This window comes from Rattus norvegicus, chromosome 2 (assembly GCF_021556685.1).
Source record: "Rattus norvegicus strain SHRSP/BbbUtx chromosome 2, alternate assembly SHRSP_T2T, whole genome shotgun sequence".
NCBI lineage: Eukaryota > Metazoa > Chordata > Mammalia > Rodentia > Muridae > Rattus > Rattus norvegicus.
In genome coordinates this window covers 33,556,950-33,563,037 of record NC_141535.1, presented here as the reverse complement: position 1 = coordinate 33,563,037, position 6,088 = coordinate 33,556,950, and the positions used below count along the sequence as shown (strand labels likewise).

The 6,088-nt window shown below is 45.8% G+C and overlaps 1 long non-coding RNA gene across 1 annotated transcript; it reads left to right on the top strand.

The window, feature by feature from the left end:
* The first annotated feature begins 1,302 nt into the window (after positions 1–1,302).
* On the top strand, positions 1,303–5,743 carry LOC148006643 (uncharacterized). Its single transcript, XR_015673820.1, has 2 exons — positions 1,303–3,139; positions 3,320–5,743. It is a non-coding gene; the product is annotated as an uncharacterized LOC148006643 (long non-coding RNA).
* Positions 5,744–6,088: the final 345 nt, after the last annotated feature.

Genomic DNA, 6,088 nt, shown 5'->3' with positions numbered 1-6,088 from the left:
CAGTGTATTAGGAGAGACTTAACCTGCAGTTACTGGTTATCCTGCAGCTCTGGATGATACACCGCTTAAGGTCATTCGGTACAGTGTTGAAAACAGAAAGATGCTGTTAGCAGTTTTGCAAGTACCTAACCCCACTCACTACCCAGAGTAAATAGCCTTGACAAGGCCACACTGACCCCCCTCCCTTCATGTCTCCCACCTCGAGCTCACTGTGCCTTCCTGCATGCGCAGCCAGGACTCGACACTTCATTCCCGTCCTTTTTACCCTCCCCAAGGAAAAGGCTTCGGGGAGATCTGTGTTTGTCTTCCATGGTCTTGTACTGTTACCTTAAGAGAACTCCATCTTAGCTTTCAGCAGTCGATGCCTTTTATCCTAGCATGTATGGGCAAATGGGTCTCTTAAGAGTTTGAGGACAGGGGTTGGGGGTTTAGCTCAGTGGTAGAGCGCTTGCCTAGCAAGCGCAAGGCCCTGGGTTCGGTCCCCAGCTCTGAAAAAAAAGAAAAGGAAAAAAAAAAAAAGTTTGAGGACAGCCTCATCTACACACTGAGCTCCAGGCTAGCCAGAGCTACATAGTAAGAGCCTGTCTCAGAGGCATAAACAAACAAAGCCCTACTACAGCTCATACTGTTGTTTTCTGTTTCTTACTTAGAAACTTTCTTTCCATATTAATAGAGATTAATTTAGTTGATTTAATTATCATATGATAATATGTAAATAATGTTATTTACCTGTGCTTTGCTTATGGACTATTATTCTATTGCTGTGCAAATTTATGATGAAAATAGCCAGGCATAATGGTGGATTGTCCTGTCTCAAATTTGGGAGGCAGAGGTAGGTGGACCTCTATGAGTTCAAAGCCAGCCTAGACTTCAGAGTGAGCTCCAGGGCTACATAGTACGAATCTCAAGAAAAAGAGCACTGGTTTGGGTGTAGTTTGGTGGTAGTGCATGTCCTAGCATATCTGAGCACCTGGCCCCTGGCCCTGTAATGACACATTACAGGTGAGATAACTAAGTGGCAAGGCTTCCCTCCTTTATAAGTGTCAAGCCAGCCTGAACAAGGTGACATGGTGCTGGTCATATGAGCATTCCTGGTGCCCATGGAGGCCAGAAAATGGCTTTGGTTCCCCTGGCACTGGGATTGTGGATGCCCGTAATCCACCATGAGAGCTGGAAATTGCTCCGGAAGAGCAGCCAATGCCTAAATTACCACATCATCTCCCACCTCACATGAGCTTTCTGAATGGAACCTTTGGGAGAGCAAAACCTCACTCCTGGCCTGCATTCTCCTTGAGTTTCATAGGGACTCAAAAATTGTGATTGATATCAAATTCACAGAAGAAAAACTTTACAAATTTATGTAATATCCATCTATATGGGGCCAGGTTTGGCTGCTCACACCTATAATACCACACTTGTTAGGCTGAGTTATGACTGCCTCAACTATAAATAGTTCTCCGCTAGTCTGCCCTCAGAGCAAACTCCACCAATCTCAAAAAGCAAAACAAAAAGTAGTTTTGGGCATGGGAGCCTCACAAAGACATAGAGAACCAGCTAAGAGTTGGCTGCTTCACTGGGTGTGCTAGGCGAAGGCAGACAGATATCTATGAGTTTGAGGATAGCCTGATCTAAAAAGAAAGTTCTCAGGCAGCCAGGGATCGAGACCCCGTCTCATGAATAAAGCCAGCGACGTATTTACTGTACTGGAAAAGAATAGTAAGTAAAGGAAAAGTGCTAAGGCCAAATGGCTTGGTCCAGAAAGTCAGCTTGGAAGGGAACCAGCTAGGGAAATGAGGGTTAACAGCTGGCTACACTAATCTCATCAGCGTGCTCGCCCTTGGTGCTGAAGATGCATCTTTTAACCCACAGGGAAATTTTATCTCCATCTTTTTAAACATGTTTGTGTGGATGAGAGGCTTGCCTGCTTGCACATCTGTGTCATGTGCGTGCTGGTGCTACCAGGCCAGAAGACGGCATAGAGTCTCCTGTATCTGCAGTTAGGTAATTGTGTTCTGCTGTGCAGGCTCTAGGTAAACCTGGGTCAACTGGGAGAGCCACAGTGAGCCGTCTCTGCACCCATCATCTCATGCCTTTAAGAACTACCAGTGATTATTGTCTTTTGTGTCTGGTAAGCATGCACGTGTGCAGTCTTGCCACAGCCATGTGTAGAAGTCGATGGACAACCTTGTGTCATTTTTTATCCGCCACTGTTTTTGAGGGAACATGTCAAGTCACTCTGCGTGCCCAGGCTTGCTGGTGTTTGAGCTTCCAGAGACCCTTTGACCTTACCGTAGATCCCTGGGACTGCAGATTTATGCTATCTCTGAGCTTTGGCTAGAGTGCTAGAGCCATCTTCCTGTCCCCAGGAGGAATCTTTATACTCACTGGCTTTTGGGTGTCTTCGGCAGAGTAGTGTATTACTAACTCCTTCAGAGCTGTCTCAGTTGTTCTGTTGGCCATGATACAGCACCCCGGCAAAAGCACCTTAAAGGAGAATTCCATGGGAATTCAGTCCATCATGGTGGAGAAGACTGCAGCAGGCAGGGAGAGCATGGCTGCAGGAAGCTGGCTGGTCACACATACGTGTCCTCAGATGCGGGGAATGAGCAGGAGTCGGGTGGAGCCAGGCACAGTGACACTCAAGCCATAACAGACGCTTTAGGAAGAATCTGCTACTAAGCTCACACAGTGTAGTTTTGGACAGAGCTGTCCTGGAACTCACTGTGTAGACCAGGCTGGCCTCGAACTCAGAGATCATCTCCCTCCCTCTCAAGCGATGGGAGTAAAGGTGTGCACCACCACACTGGCCTTCTTGTAGTTCTTGGAAATTGTTTGGTGCTGGGATCACGCCTAGGACTGTACACATAATTGATAGACACCAAACCACAGCCCCGTCCCAGTTCTTAGTCTTAATAGAGTGCCCTGTTGCCTGGCTTTCGGTGCTGTTATCTCCCAGCTTGATTTTTTTCTTTCTTCCCTACATGCCTATGCAGGTAATCTCAGGCTAGCCTTGAACCTATCCTCCTAAGGACCTCCTGAGTAGTCAGGATGACGCCATGACAGTTGGCATGCTCCATTACTCTAGTGCTTGATTTTTGTTGTTGTTTTGGTTTCTTTTTCTTTTTTTTTTTTTTTTTTGGTTCTTTTTTTCGGAGCTGGGGACCGAACCCAGGGCCTTGCGCTTCCTAGGTAAGCGCTCTACCACTGAGCTAAATCCCCAGCCCCGTTGTTTTGGTTTCTTAAGACAGGGTTTCTCGGGGCTGGGGATTTAGCTCAGCGGTAGAGCGCTTGCCTAGGAAGCGCAAGGCCCTGGGTTCAGTCCCCAGCTCCGGAAAAAAAAAAAAGAAAAAAAGACAGGGTTTCTCTGTGTACCTTTGGCTGTCCTAGAATTTACTCAGATCTGAGTGCTGGGATTAAAGGTGTCTGTCTCTTTGTTTTTTAACATAGCTCAAGTTTCTTTTACTGTGAGGCTCACTTTCCACAAATTGGCAATGATATGATTTTCAGTGTCTACCTCCCTACAGTGCAAAGGACAAACCAGAGTGAGATTCTGGAGTTCACGCTGGGGAACTCAGGGAGCTTATGAATAAGGCTTCTTTACAAAGCAACAGCCGAGAGCTTATGAGCAGGAGCACACAGCAGGAAGTCTGCACCCAGCATGGATGTGACTCCCATAGCTGAGTGGATGGAGTCCCTTCCTCTCGTCCCCTCCCACAGACCTAAGGCCATGAGCAATTAGGGCAGAACTGTGTATAACCGATGGGGCCTGGTGATGTAGTAAAGTCACTGGCATGGAGGAGAGTGGTATACAGCAGCCACTAAGGGAAAGTGTTTAAAAACAGAAGAAGGGGCTGGCGGTGGGGTCAGGATGTGTCTGCTGCTCTTAAAGAGGACTGGGGTCAAGTTCCTAGCACTGACGGAGGCAGCTCCCAGCTATTCGTAACTACAGCTCCAGCCCGTCTGATGCCCTAATCCAGGCTCCTCGGGGATCTGCACTCACAGAAACACAAACTATTGTTATTTTTACTTAAGACAAGTTTGGGGACTGGAGGGATGGCTCAGTGGTTAAGAACATTGACTGTAACCTAACTGGCCGGGAACTTGCCATCAGAGAGCTGCCTACTTCTGCCTCTAGGGCACTGGGATTAAAGGTTCACACATCATCCAAAATAAATATTTTTTTAAGATTTATTCATTTATTATGTATATAGCATTATGTATGCCTGTAGGCAGAAGATCTCATTAAGGGCACCACAGGACAACAGAAAAAGTCAGTGCTCCTAACTGCTGAGCCATCTTTTTAGCTCCCCATAATAAATCTTTAAAAGTAAAAAATAGTTTCTCACTGGTTAGCCGTGTATTAAGATAAATTCATGTAAGATGTTATTTCATTTTAAAAATCTAGGGTCTGTGGGAGGGGACAGATTCTTTTTAGGTAGAGGACAAGAGGAGTGGACTCCATCTACATAGCTATGGCAGAGTCACACCCATGTTGGGTTCATATGGTTAAATTTCACAGCAGTTGACTTTCCTGGATATACTGATTGAATCAAAGAAACCCTATCTCAAAAACAAACAAAGAAAACATCTATTCCTTTTAGAGACATTCAGATACGAAGTTGCCCAACTCATGATGTATATTTTATCAAAGACTGAAAATAGCAGAAGCTGGAGTTGGACAAGCTGACTCTAAACGGGCTGAGCTGATTGAAAGCCGCAAGAAAGACGTAAACATCCCCTTAGTGGAGAATGGGCGGTTGACAGAGGTTCCCCACTGTTTCTGCACTGCTAAAAGCCGAGGTGACAGTGCCCAAAGAACCCGTGACACTTAAATGTGGCTAACAGATTTTCTGTTGTTTGTGTGTTTTTAGGTATGGTTGTCCTGTGATGCCTTGGCTGCTCTAGAACTTAGGATCCCTTTCCTCCTCTTTCCTATGAGCTAGGATTACTGGTGCACGCCCCCATGCCTGGCTACTTCCTTACTGTGTTTAGGGATTACACTGTACAGTACATAGCCCATTATATCGTTATGTTAAACCGCTGGTTTTTTGTTTTTTTTTTTTTTGTTACTGGTTTATATGTGCACAAGTGTATGCATATGTGTGCACACAGACTATAGAACGTGTGGGTCGGGACAGCTTGTAGACGTTGGTTCTTTCATTGTGTAGCATAGAAGGACCAACCTCAGGTAGCCATGCTTGGCAGCAAGCACCTCTACCAGCTGAGCCGTCTCACTGCAGACTCAGTTTTTACTGCGTTCTGGTTTGAAACAGGGTCTCTGCAATATATAGCCCAAGGTGGCCTCAAACTCTGCCTCCCAAGTGGGATTCCAGGCATGCGCTACCACGCCGGGCTGCCAACAGGGTTTTATATTGCTTAGAGCCCCGTGAACACTCAGGGCACTGCGTTAGCCTTAACACATCTGCATGGGATTCCTGCCTGTGCGCAGGGTAAGATCCCAGCTGGATCAGGTTTGAGCTCTGCAGATGTTTTAACATTTAAAAGTATCTGTATAAAACACACATGCCTTTTGTGCTCATTAATTGTTTTCCTTTGATCGGTAGCATTTTTCAGTGGAGAAATGTTGATGTTCGACAGTGACCCTCTGTTCCCTTCACCTGTGTTACACTCTCTACCCCAGACTTGGTTGTGTAGTCTTAGTGACTTTCCTGTTGTACACATGTGTGCTTTATGTGTTAATACGTTAATGTCTTCCCTGAATAAAAATGACGTTTCTCTCGTGTGGAGCTTGTCCTTGGAGGTTCGTATGGAGTGTTTCCCACTTAACAGGTTCATGGCTGTGCCTTACTGTTTCCCCCTCAAGCTGTAGCCTGGCCTTTCTGCCATTAGTTTTTATTTTTTAATAACGCAAATAGAATGAGGACCTTTTTTTTTTTTTAAGTAAAAATAAATCACATTATTTTTACCAAATAATCACATGCTCGCATACTACCACTTCATGGTAGCGAAGCCATAGTGAAGTTCAGAGGTCAGAGGATGACTCTTGGGAGCTGGTTCTCCCACCTTGTAGATGCTCGGCATGAAACTCAAGTCACCACTGCACCATGCCACCCGCTCTAGTTCTGTT